The 14,276-nt window shown below is 40.4% G+C and overlaps 1 long non-coding RNA gene across 1 annotated transcript in view; it reads right to left on the bottom strand.

Annotated features, from left to right (window-relative positions):
* Positions 1–13,870: 13,870 nt before the first annotated feature.
* The window catches only part of LOC130367042 (uncharacterized), a 50,143-nt gene continuing 49,737 nt past the window's right edge, over positions 13,871–14,276 (bottom strand). The window contains exon 3 of the long non-coding RNA XR_008892052.1: positions 13,871–13,950. This is a non-coding gene — a long non-coding RNA (uncharacterized LOC130367042). The remainder of the gene's footprint in view (positions 13,951–14,276) is intronic.

The raw sequence follows: 14,276 nt of genomic DNA, 5'->3' as shown, positions 1-14,276 counted from the left end.
ATGTGTCAGGACTCGGGAGTGACCTGGTGGATTCAGTTGTGTTCCAACTCATTTTGGGGGGCAGCACGGAACGGAGCACAATGGCAATGTGAACTTAGCCTAACACGGCACCAAACTCTATTCTTTTCAGCATTAGGGTACGTTCCCACACGGCGTATTTTGCTGCGTATTTGCTGCGTATTTGGTGCTGCGTATTTTCCTACCCATTGACTTCAACAGAGAAAATTAAATATGCAGCAGCAAATACGCAGGAAATACGCCGTGTGGGAATGTACCCTTAAACTTTAACATACTATTTAGGACAACATGTAGTTGTCTTCATCATCTTCATTACAATTTTGAGTCAACTTGAATTGGATTTAATAAATAAAGAGTCATTTTATGTAAATCTTTTTATCTCTATTGTATGTGCTCTCCCTTTTCTAAATAAAAAACCTTTTAGGTTAGCCAGAACAAAAAATAAATAAATAAAGGCACAATGAAATACCCCTCTGTCAAAAAATGCTATGGTGTCCATAATACTTTTGTTTTTCAATAAGTCAAGAGAAATAGCAGGTTTAATCTATTTATGTATGCCGTACGATTATTTAATTTCATGTTAACATTAAGTAATGGATTGCTTGGAAAATGAAATTCAAGTGAAATGGGAATATATTCATAATGTTAATGAATACTTGAGAATGAGTTAATGTGCGGAAATTGTTTAAAAATTTAAATAAAATTATGCATGTTAATCTTGATAATATGTTCTTTGCCATTCCAATCACTGAAAAAGTAATGGGTTGCTCCATAGTTGTCTACAACAATTAATATAATAAATTATTGCTGTACCACCAGCTCACCTGTAAGTTTGTAATGCTTTTTATATATGTTCCCCACTTCTGTTGCACAAATGACATACATTCTGTATTATTAGTTGATTAAAAAAATAAATAAAAAAATAAAACTGATTTGGAACTCAAATTGGAAAAATGACTTCATAAATGAAATCAATATAATATTTTCTTAAATATACTTGATCAAGCAAAGTGATGATAATATACACGATTAAATATGGCACATTTTTAGACCTCCAGAGTTAATAATCTTAATATATCATAATTAAAGTGTCATGTCATGTCACACATGTTCACACACAGCTATTGGTTTGGTTGTGTGTGAACAGTTTTATGTTCCCTGGTCAGGGAATAGTTAATAGCCTTTTGCTTGCTAGCCAATAGCTCCTAGAGTGTGTCTATTTAAAGTCAGCCCAGTCTAGCCTCTGGGCTGGTGATACTTCATTATATCCTGACGTGCTAAGATGCTGGACATGCTGCATGGAGCTCTTGGTGAAACACTTTGTTTGAGCTTTTAATCTACTATCTCTGTTTTAGCAGGCACTTTGTATTTTCTGGTTTTAGCCAATGTTATGTGGCATGCTCTTAGTTGATTTTATGCTGTGTTTGTTTAGTCGGTTTTAGGATTTGTATGTTCTTTTTCTATGTGTCTGTTCACACTGTGCTTTCTCTTTTATCCGTTTATATGAAGTTCTGTGTTTTATATTTCTGTTTTCCTACTGGGTCAGTTTCTGACCACACTGGGGAGTGTGCCGTTGGCCAGTAGTCTATTTGGATTTATTATTAATGGCTACTTCGTTAGTGAAGTGTCCAGTTTGTGTGTCCAGTGTGAACAGTGTCCTATGTTGCATCCCTGTTACCGTTCCATTGGGACTCCTTGTCTACTGGAGGTATTCTGAGGGATTGCAATTTATCCTGTCTTGTGTTCAGTGTTACCAGTGTTCTATAATTATATCCTATTGTATCTGTTTTCTTAGTTGTAACTTGGCATCCCTGTTACCTATCCATGGGGACTCCGTGTCTACTGGAGGTGTTCGGAGGGATTGCAATTATTCCTGATTAGCTATAGATCCCTGTTACTGGTCCATGGGGATTTTGTGTCTACTGGAGGTTCTGGGGGACTATGCTATATTGCTGTCTGTTCCTGGATTCTGTTGAGACTCATCTGTTTTCCTGCCTGGTGTTTTGAACTCTGTTTATTAGTTCTTGATTTCAGATCTTTGGAGTTCTGTACATGACTAGTGATCTATAGCATCCTCTGTTCACAACCACTGAGTCCTCTGTTCATGTCCGTTGATCTATAGTGTCCTCTGTTCATGACCGCTGATCCATAGTGTCCTCTGTGCTGCTCACTGATCTGTGTCCTCTGAACTTAATCTGTTATAGAGTTCTATGTTCCAGGTTTGTGACCGACTATTTATTAGTATGTGTTTTTAGACCCCTGCACTTTAGTTTAGGGAGGGACCGGCCTCCAGTTGTCGATCCACTGTTTAGGGTGGATGGGCAAGTAGGCAGGGAGAGCGATTTTAGGGTCAGTTTAGGGCTTACTCTTCCTGCCCCCCTGGTCGGTCCCTGACATAGAGATGAGTGAATTGAAGCTGACGAACCCAAATTAGTTACAAATATCATGAAATATTCGATTTGCAATGAATGCTAATATCGACGCGATTCTATCTCGCAAATCACATCATTAAACTCCATTTACTGAGGTCCAGGCCCCAGGGCATCTAAAATGGCAGATCCACATGTCAGTACATGGGGCAAAGAACGCTGGGAAGGCAATGCGGGAAGGGAAGTGGGTGGGATGACCCTGAATCACATGCAGGATGCAGCCTATGAGCAGCCAGTCACCCCTGTGATGTCACAGCCCTATATATTCGGCAGCCATTTTGCGGCACGTCATATCATTCATTAAACTGCATAGAGATAGGACGGACATCACTGTGTGTGTGTGTTACACAGAAAGCTCATTCCAGCAGTGTTTCATCCTAGTCACATCAGCGTTCTGGTAGACAGAGAGCAGTGTTTTTTTTCACTGAAAAGGATTTTTACTGCAGCCATTAACCTCCCAGTCTCTTCAGCATTGTATTACAGAGAAGGGCAGATAGCTGTCTGTTGCCTCATACATTTCATCAAGCTGCATCAACTTCATAAACCTTAGCAGGAATAATTTTTCATTGCAATTCTGTGTCTTTGTTCCACAACAAATCATCTGCTGGTTATACTAGTCTGTTGACAGTATAATACCCAGCAGTCCATTCCTAATAGTCTTTGACAGAATGCAATTTTGTGTTTAATACACAGCTTTTGTGTGCTGCAGCACTGTTGTGTACTGTAAAAAAATAAATTTTTTAAGCGTACTGTACCGCATTTTTCTGCCTTCATAAGTGCATACCACATACGTACATCTAAGTAGTGTACTATTTTGTACCTGTGAATCTGTCAAGGGCCTAGATACTGTGAAAGTTCAGGCAAAAGTAATCACCGGCTGGTGTTTTACTCAAATATGTTTTTTTAAGCGTACTGTACCGCATTTTTCTGCCCTCATAAGCGCATACTACATACGTACATCTAAGTAGTGTACTATTTTGTACCTGTTAATCTGTCAAGGAACTAGATACTGTGAAAGTCCAGGTAAAAGTAATCACCGGCTGGTGTTTTACAAAAATACGGAGTTTTTAAGCGTACTGTAGGGCATTTTTCTGCCCTCATATGTGCATACCACATATGTACATCTAAGTAGTGTACTATTTTGTACCTGTTAATCTGTTAAGGGCCTAGATACTGTGAAAGTGCAGGCAAAAGTAATCACCAGCTGGTATTTTACTAGAATACGTTTTTTTTAAGCGTACAGTAGCACATTTTTCTGCTCTCATAAGTGCATACCACATGCCTAGATCTAAGTAGTGTACTATTTTGTACCTGTTAATCTGTCAAGGGTCTATATACTGTGAAAGGAAAGCCAATAGTACACACCTGCTGCTGTTCTAGACAAATACTGTTTTAAGTGTAATGAAGTGTATTGAACTCCTTTCATATGCGCAATAAGTATGTCAGTACTTATGTCAGAGTAGTGTCAGGAAATGCACAGTGGAGTAACAGAGGCCTAAATTCATCAGATGCAGGAAGAGGTCGCAGCAGAGTAGGGGCGCGTGGCAGTCGTCTGAGGTCCCGGTGTCAGCTAGCAGTGGTGTTTCAACCAGCAACTTCATCCCTTGTTAAATCCACTTCATCCCTTGTTAAATTTGGTCCTTTGTACCCACACGTCGGGGCCCTGGGCACTAGAACTTGGGAGTCAAAATTTCAATTTCGAAATCCTCAATTTCAATTTAAAAATCTTTCATTTCTATTTAAAAATCTATAATTTCAAGTCTCCTCATGCTTCTGCCAACTCCAGGCTGTGCCATTCAGACACTATATGGTCTCCTCATACTTCAGCCACCTCCAGGCTGTGTCATTCAGACAATATATGGTTTACTGATGCTGCTGGGCTTGGGCCTAAAAATTTTTATGGTAGCTAGTGCTACCATAATAATTCAATATAAATTTTAAAACTAATTTTTTAATCTTAGGGATTGTGAAGCCCTAGAGTCTACTCATGCTGCTCCACGCTGTGTCACTCAGCCACTTTATGGTCTCCTCATGCTGCCAACACCTCCACGCTGTGTCATTCAGCCACTATATGGTCTCCTCATGCTTCAGCCACATCCTAGCTGTGTCATTCAGCCACTATATGGTCTCCTCATGCTACCAACACCTCCACGCTGTGTCATTTAGCCACTATATGGTCTCCTCATGCTGCCAACACCTCCATGCTGTGTCATTCAGCCACTATATGGTCTCCTCATGCTTCAGCCACATCCAAGCTGTGTCATTCAGCCACTATATGGTCTCCTCATGCTACCAACACCTCCATGCTATGTCATTTAGCCACTATATGGTCTCCTCATGCTGCCAACACCTCCACGCTGTGTCATTCAGCCACTATTTGGTCTCATGCTGCCAACACCTCCATGCTGCTTCATTCAGCCACTATATGGTCTCCTCATGCTTCAGTCACATCTAAGCTTTGTCATTTAGCCACTATATGGTCTCCTCATCCTGCAAACACCTCCACGCTGTGTAATTCAGCCCCTATATGGTCTCATCATACTGATGCCACCTCGAGGCTCTGTCATTGTGCCGCTCTGCGGCAGTGATTCTAAAAGTGATGACTGTAATCTGCATGTCATACTGAATAACAGTATTATTTCACTACCCCAGCACACTCCATATGCCTATTGAGGCTCTGTGTAGTCCAGAAATAGCCATTTTTAATATAGATTCGCCGCGAATAAATTAGGTTTGAACCATATTTTTTCAAAAATTTTGCCAATTGGCCGAATTGAATTTTTCAAGAATTTGCTCATCTCTAACCATAATGTATATATTTAGCATGTGAAACACATAGGAATATTTTGGCAGCACTTTCCCTGAATATAACTCTAATTCTGGCAGGAAAAATCAGCGCTGCTGTGGACACCAGTGCACTTGTATCTTCTTGCATCTTGTAGATATATAAAAAACCTATAAATACGCCACTACAGCGTATAGGGTAAACCCACCAAGAATAAAAAATGTATATAATAAAATGAATAAGCAATATATTAATCTGATAAATCAATAACCATCAAGTTTAATAAATATAGTTTTATTTTACAAAAAATACATATATCATACACAAGCAAAAAAGATTGATAATAATATATAGCTATACAACATACATAAAAATAGTAATCATTAGCGCAATTTGATAATGTGTATAATTATTTAAAAAAATATTTTATATATATATATATATATATATATATATATGTAAATAAATGAACTTAAAAAATGCAAAAGATAGCAGGGACGGGAAAAGGATGTAAAAAAGGATGTAAAAAAGAAAGGCGTTAATGTCGGGGTCAACTGATCACCAATGGATCATAAAAGCACCTGTTGCTATAAAATACGTGCAATGTGACACTCAGTTTAAAGCATAAAAAGTGTGTTTAACCTTAAAAATAAATATGCATAAAGTGCAATGTGCAACACAGAAATATAAGTGTATACAATAAATGTAAAAAAAGCAGTGCAAGAAAACAAAAAATAAGGTGCTAAAAGTGAAGGTGTCAGAATGTAAATACTTGACCCCACATGTAAAAAGAAGATAGGTTCCACGTCCCTGCAATCACCTCCAACGCGTTTCACCGTGACCGGCTTTGTCAAGGAGTATGTAGATATATCTTGTAGATATATGTATTCCACAATAACCAGTAGAAAAGACTTACCACTTGATGAAGAAAAACGCTTTATTTCATGCGTTCAGGTACAAACACCAGCGGCAGGGAGCTGAACACAGGCGTAGGGGCGTTACACATGTGATCAGTGCCCTGCCGCTGGTGTTTGTACCTGTACATGTGAAATAAAGCTTTTTTCTTCATCAAGTGGTGAGTGCCAACTTCATCTTTTCTACTGGTTATTGGTGTATATTTAGCAGTAGCACTACATCGTATCTGGCACTCGTTTTGACCAATAACTATTATTCAAAATTTGTGATGTTTTAAAGTGAAATAAAGATGCTCTTGTTTTGTGAACCATAAGGAACATATCCATGGAAAAGACATTTGGTATTTAGATAAACATTATTCTAGAGATTACAGAGACTGTCATTACAGAGACATTTTAAAAGTTTTAATCAGTTGGGGTCTGGGTGTTCAGACCCCCCACCAATCACTAGAATTAGCTGGGAGAAATGTTCAGCTAAGCCCTAACCTGCTGGGTGCAGGAGATGGGCTTCATACACTTACCATAGAATCCATCTCCTGTCACAAGATGAGGATCAGTGAGCTGGGGAGAAAAGAATTTAGCTGATTGCTTCTTTCTACTTGTTCTAGCGATTGGTGGAAGTCTGAACACCCAGAGCCCCACCAAAGAAATCTTTTGAAATGACTTTATGACATATCAAACATTTTTACTAAATTACAGTAACACTTTGGCTATTACTTTTTTCCCATATCTTCTTTTGCATTTTCAAATCCCGTCCGTGTTTATGTGCTATCTATGAAAGAGTACCTCTCATGATCTTGTTACATTTTTGAATCCTCCCAGTTCACTGCCCCATCATGATAAGCCACCTCCTGCCTTTATTTATTTATTATTTCTACACACAGCCCAGAGCAGTTCAGTGTGAAATGAGCTATGATTGGCTAAGGCTGTACACCCCCCCCCCCCCCCCCCCCTCAGCACTCCAGACTACATTTCCCGATTTTGTAGTCCAAAGTCTGTGCAAAAGATAGGGGGAAATTTGCTCTGGACAAGTAGGGAGAAACCTAGTGGCAGCCTTTTTAAACACATAAACATATAAATATTTAATTTATTTACCATAAGGCGTGCAATAGCAAAAACATTTTTATGACAGTGCCCATTTACCATTATATACTTTTATTATACCTTTTATTTCAATAATTCAAGATTCAGCTTTTCACCTTAGTCTTTTTAGTCCCTGTTTATTACATGATTTGTTACATATTTTTTTGTTAAAGTACACGCTTTATTGCACATTGGGCCCCCACAGCCAAGACTCCTGGAGTGCATTTGACATGCATGCACTACAAAAATGCATGTTCAGTGCCAATGCAGATAAGTATCCATCACTTTTGGATACTGGTGCAGGCTTGGCATTACTGTAACATTTTGTCTGAGCCCACTATAAAGTTCACCCGTTAATAAACGGCCGTTATGATGTATTGTTTTCAGACATTTAATAACGGGTGAATTAAGGGATGCTAACGGCTGAATAATGTCTGTCCAAATTATGGGCATATTCATCCGTTAAAACCCGTTATAACATCCGTCATGTACAGACGTTTGAAAACACCTCTGACTCCCACAGCCAGGACTACTACTACTCCCATGATGAAATAGACTTGTTTCCATGATGGGAGTAGTAGTTCCCCAGCTGCAGGAGTCTGCTGGTGGCTGGGGAGGTTACATAAGTGGTTGTACTACTACCCCCATCATGGAACAGAGTCTGTTCCATGATGGGGGTTGTAGTACAGGGGCTGAGGGATTGATCGCACAGGGTCTCACTTCTGACACCCGATCCAATCAGAAGTTATATAAGCAGGGGAGCGGGCGTCGTGCTCTGCAACCCTGCGATGTATTGTGTGTTTTAACTTTCATTTTTAAATTCCTCGCTGGGAGCTCTGAATGGCCGGTACTGAGGAGCCATTCAGGGATCCCAGCGGGGTTTTTTAAATGGACAATGTGAGGGGACATATGTATATTAACCTCTTCAGGACACAGGGCTTATGGATACGCCCTGCATTCCGAGTCCTTAAGGACCGAGGGCGTATCCATATGTCTGTGGGAAATCCGGTCCCCACCGCTAGCCGGTTGGGGACCAGAGCCGGATGCCTGCTGAAATCATTCAGCAGGCACCCCGGCACATCGCCCAGGGGGGTTCTGAGACCCCCCCATGTCGGCGATCGGAGAAAATCGCATGTCAATTCAGACATGCGATTTTCTCCAATTCCGGGCTGATCGGGTCTCTGGTGACCTGATCACCCGGAAAATAGGGCTGATCGGAGCTGTCAGCAACAGCCCCGATCAGCCTAAGGGATAGGAGTGAGGTCGCAAAGCTGCAATCTCCTCCTGTCCCCTGCCATTAGTCAGAGCGGAGTTCTGACCAATGGCAGCGCAGGACAGGGGGTTGCCATGGCAACCCCCCGTTCTGCCCGCCCCCTGGATGTCGAGGGGATCTGGGAAGAAGATGGAGGCCGTACCTGCAGGAGAAGATGCCTGGGGACCTGGGATCTTTGCTGGAGCCTGCTGGATCTTTGCTCAGGTAGGGAATCGACGGTGTGGGGGGGGGGAATTAAAAGTGAAAGTAAAACGATCTTTACTGTAGCAACCACTAGGAAAGCCAAACTGCAACTCCCAGCATGCCCAGACAGCCAAAGGCTGTCTGGGCATGCTAGGAGTTGTAGTTTTGCAACATCTGGAGGGCCACAGTTTGGAGACCACTGTTACAGTGGTGCCCAAACAGTAGCCCTCCAGATGTTGCCAAACTACAACTCTCAGCATGCCTCGACTGCCCAGGCATGCTGGGAGTTGTAGTTCTGTAACATCTGTCCCTTCAGATTTAGCAATTTTCATGACATTTTTGAAAATTGCTGCTCTACTTTGAAGCCCTCTAATTTTTTCAAAAAGCAAAAATATGTCCATTTTATGATGCCAACATAAAGTGGACATATTGTATTTGTGAAGAAAAATAAAATTTATTTCGAATATCGATTTTTCTTACAAGTAGAGAGCTTCAAAGTTAGAAAAATGCTAAATTTTCATGAAATTTTTGGATTTTTCACCAAGAAAGGATGCAATTAACGCCGAAAATTTTCCACCAAAATAAAGTAGAATATGTCACGAAAAAACAATCTCAGAATCAGAATATTCGGTAAAAGCGTTTTCGCGTTATTAATTCGTAAAGTGACTCAGCGAATTAATGCGAAAAAGGGCTCAGTCCTAAAGGTGAAAAAGGGCTGCGTCCTTAAAGGGTTAAAAGTGTTGTGGGGAGGGCATAGAGCGCTGTATATCTAGCCCCCCAGTATATCTGTCAGCATCATCGGCCTGGCAGCTGCTGGATGGCTGTCCGGGCATGCTGGGAGTTGTAGTTTTGCAACATCTGGAGGTCCGCAGGTTGAAGACCACTGGTATAGGAGATAATACTCACGTGTCCCCGCTGCTCCGGACCCGTCACTGCTCCTCATCGCTGCCCTGGATGTCGCTCCATCGCTGTCGCCGCGTCCCCGTGGTGTCCCCGACGCTCCGGACGGGGTCCACGCTCTCCGTCGCCGTCATCACGTCGCTACACACGCCGCTCCTATTGGAAAAATACGGTATTTACAGTTAGTACTTTTAGTTTTCATATGTAAGGATTTACTTAATTTACTATAATTTACTTAATTTACTATAATTTTGGATTGACATTTTGGGGCTCAAAATGAATTACCAGTTTTTCATAGAGATTTGGTCTCAAGATACAATATTTGCAACTTACAACTTGGAACAAATTAATTAATTCATTAATATTAATAGTGATATTGTAACTTGAGAAACCACTGTATTGCATTTCATGTCATGCATAGTATGCATAGTTTAGCATCTTTTATTCCCATAAAAAAAAAAAAAAAAAACAACAACATTCTATGGCATGCCACTTAACCCCTTAAGGACTCAGCCCATTTTTAATTTTTACGTTTTCATTTTTTCCTCCTCGCCTTCTAAAAATCATAACTCTTTTATATTTTCATCCACAGACTAGTATGAGGGCTTGTTTTTTGCGCGACCAGTTGTCCTTTGTAATGACATCACTCATTATATCATAAAATGTATGGCGCAACCAAAAAACACTATTTTTGTGGGGAAATTAAAACGAAAAATGCAATTTTGCTAATTTTGGAAGGTTTTGTTTTCACGCCGTACAATTTATGGTAAAAATGACATGTGTTCTTTATTTTGAGGGTCAATACGATTAAAATGATACACATTATTATATACTTTTATATTATTGTTGCGCTTAAAAAAAATCACAAACTTTTTAACCAAATTAGTACGTTTATAATCCCTTTATTTTGATGACCTCTAACTTTTTTATTTTTCCGTATAAGCGGCAGTATGGGGGCTCATTTTTTGCGCCATGATCTGTACTTTTTTTTGATACCACATTTGAATATAAAAAACTTTTAATACATCTTTTATAATTTTTTTTAATAAAATGTATTAAAAAAGTAGGAATTTTGGACTTTTTTTATTTTTTTTCGTTCACGCCGTTCACCGTACGGGATCATTAACATTTTATTTTAATAGTTCGGACATTTACGCACGCGGCGATACCAAATATGTCTATAAAAAAAGTTTTTTACGCTTTTTGGGGGTAAAATAGGAAAAAACGGACGTTTTACTTTTTTATTGGGGGAGGGGATTTTTCACTTTTTTTTTACTTTTACTTAAAATTTTTTTACAATTTTTTTTACACTTGAATAGTCCCCATAGGGGACTATTCATAGCAATACCATGATTGCTAATACTGATCTGTTCTATGTATAGGACATAGAACAGATCAGTATTTCGGTCATCTTCTGCTCTGGTCTGCTCGATCACAGACCAGAGCAGGAGACGCCGGGAGCCGCACGGAGGAAGGAGAGGCGACCTCCGTGCGGCGTTATGAATGATCGGATCCCCGCAGCAGCGCTGCGGGTGATCCGATCGTTCATTTAAATGGCGAACTGCCGCAGATGCCGGGATCTGTATTGATCCCGGCACCTGAGGGGTTAATGGCGGACGCCCGCGAGATCGCGGGCGTCGGCCATTGCCGGCGGGTCCCTGGCTGTGATCAGCAGCCGGGATCAGCCGCGCATGACACGGGCATCGCTCCGATGCCCACGGTTATTCTTAGGACGTAAATGTACGTCCTGGTGCGTTAAGTACCACCTCACCAGGACGTACATTTACGTCCTGCGTCCTTAAGGGGTTAAAGGGGTAATTTTTTTTAGATCAACTGGCACCAGAAAGTTAATTAGATTTGTAAATGACTTCAATTTAAAAATCTTAATCCTTCCAGTACTTATCAGCTGCTGTATGATCCACAGGAAGTTCTTTTCTTTTTGAATTTCATTTCTTTCTGACCACAGTGCTCTCTGCTGACACCTCTGTTCATGTCAGGAACTGTCCAGAGCAGGAGCAAATCCCCATTGCAAACCTCTCCTGCTCTGGACAGTTCCTGACATAAACAGAGGTGTCAGCAGAGAGCACTGTAGTCAGACAGAAAAGAAATGAAAAATGAAAAGAACTTCCTGTGGAGCATACAGCAGCTGATAAGTACTAAAGATTAAGATTTTAAAAATAAGTAATTTAAAAAACATAGTTTTCCGTCGGAGTACCATATTATAGGAACGCAGGGCCTAAATGTACACCCTGCACCCGCTCCAGGTCTATGAAGCGTGCTCTGGAGGTGAGTGCACTTCATACCTGGTTAGCAGCCGGGACCCATGGCTAATGCTAAACATTACGGATGAGGGAAATGTCCACATTAATCCTTTAGATGCCATCATTAAAATGCTAAAATTTCGTATTCACACTGTACAATTTACCGTAGAAATGACATGTGTTCTTTATTCTGTGGGTCAATACGATTAAAATGATACCCATGGCTAGATACTTTTATATTTTTGCACCGCTTAAAAAAAATCTAAAACTTTTTTTTTTTTACAAAATCAGTAATCTAAAATTGCCCTATTTTGACCACCTATAACTTTTTCATTTTTCTGTATATAGGGCGGTATGAGGGCTCATTTTTTGCACCGTCACTTATTGATTCCACATTTGCATATATAAAACTTTTAAATAATTTTTTATAAATTGTTTGGGGAATAAAACGTGCCAAAAAAGCTGCATATTTGGATTTTTTTTATTTTTTACGTTTACGCCGTTCACCGTACGGGATCATTAACATTATATTTTGATCGGACATTTATGCACGCAGTGATACCAAATATGTTTATTTAAAAAATTACGCTTTTTGGGGGTAAAATGGGAAAAACTGACAATTTTTATTTTTATTGATTGCTAATACTGTTCAGTGCCATGCATAGGACATAGCACTGCTCAGTATTATCGGCTATCTCCTGCTCTGGTCTGCTTGATCTCGGGATGCTGGGAGACGGAGGGAGGCAGGTGAGGGGACCTCCGTACGCCATTACAGATCATCGGATCGCCGCGGCAGCGCTGCGGGCAATCTGATCATCTAATTTAATGTCGGCCATTACTGATTGGTCCCCGGCTGCTATCAGCCGGAACCTGCCGTGTATGACACGAGCACTGCTCAGATGCTCTCGGTCATACACAGGACGTAAATGTACATCCTGGTGTGTAAAGTACCGCCAAGCCAGGATGTACATTTACGTCCGTGGTCGTTAAGGGGTTAAACACAATATAAAATACAATTGTAAAAACTCAATTATAAAAAATACATTATTTTAACATATAAATGGGCCCTTTCTACATTACTATTATTGTCGGCTACATTTTTAGGTCCCTGCCCGCCCACATAAATTGATCAGAATACGGTAAAGAGATAGGCACACCAACACCTACAGTTCCCGCCCAGTGGCGTTGCTAGGGTTGGTGTCACCCGGTGTGGTAGAAAATGGTGTCACCCCATACCTACCCCCCAGTAAGTTTTTAGCCTGTGGTGACAGACACCACTGTTGTCGCATTGTGAGAAATTCCAGTATAATAATCAAATATACCAGTTGCCACAGAATGGGAAAGTGTTAAAGCAGTTTTCACCATTTAAATATGCAGCTCCCAGAATTACTTAAAGGGGCACTCCACTGGAAAACATTTTCTTTTATATCAACTGGTGCCAGAAAGTTAAACAGATTTTTAAATTACTTCTATTTAAAATCTTAATCCTTTCAGTACTTATAAGCTGTTGTATGCTCCACAGGAAGTTGTGTAGTTCTTTCCAGTCTGACCACAGTGCTCTTTGCTGACACCTCTGTCCATGTTAGGAACTGTCCAGAGCAGGATAGATTTGCAATGGGGATTTGCTCCTACTATGGACAGTTCTTGACATGGACAGAGGTGTCAGCACAGAGCACTGTGGTCAGACAGAAATAAATTTAAAAAGAAAAGAACTTCCTGTGAATCACTTATACAGCAGCTAATAAGTACTGGAAGGATTAAGATTTTTAAATAGAAGTAATTTATATATATGTTAAACTTTGTAGCACCAGTTGATTTAAAAAAATGTTTTCCAGTAGAGTACCCTTTTATGCAGTGGTAAGGTTATGCTGGGAGTTGTAGTTTCACTCATCATAACTGTAGAACTGACAAGTGACTACAGCTCTGATGGGACATAGTGAGAAGAATACACAATGATATATTATTACAGGTGATGTCTTTCCTATAATCTTTCCTTATCTAATTCAGCTGGTACATACCGCCAGGTCCAGCTAAATCTTCTCTCTGCAGAATGTGATGCCCAGACGCCTCCTCCGCCTCCTCACTATGTGCACATTCTGATCCTCTAAATGAAAACAAGTATTATTATAAACCTGCCAGACACTGTATCCTCTAAATATAATAATACTACTATGCACTGCATTATTTGACTATAAACCTTCCAGACACCATACCCACTGAATATAATACTACCACACACTGTACATTCTGAATATAATACCAACACATACTGTACCCTCTGAATATAATACTAACACATACTGTACCCTCTGAATATAATACCAACACATACTGTACCCTCTGGTGGTGTTGCTAGTGGATGATGGGGGTGCTAGTACTGGGGGGGTGTTGCTGGAGGATGACGAGGGTGCTACTGGCCCTCCCCCTGGT

The sequence above is a fragment of the Hyla sarda genome, chromosome 4 (assembly GCF_029499605.1).
Source record: "Hyla sarda isolate aHylSar1 chromosome 4, aHylSar1.hap1, whole genome shotgun sequence".
Classification (NCBI taxonomy): domain Eukaryota; kingdom Metazoa; phylum Chordata; class Amphibia; order Anura; family Hylidae; genus Hyla; species Hyla sarda.
Note: the sequence above shows the minus strand (reverse complement) of the source record. Positions and strands in the feature narration are given on the sequence as shown.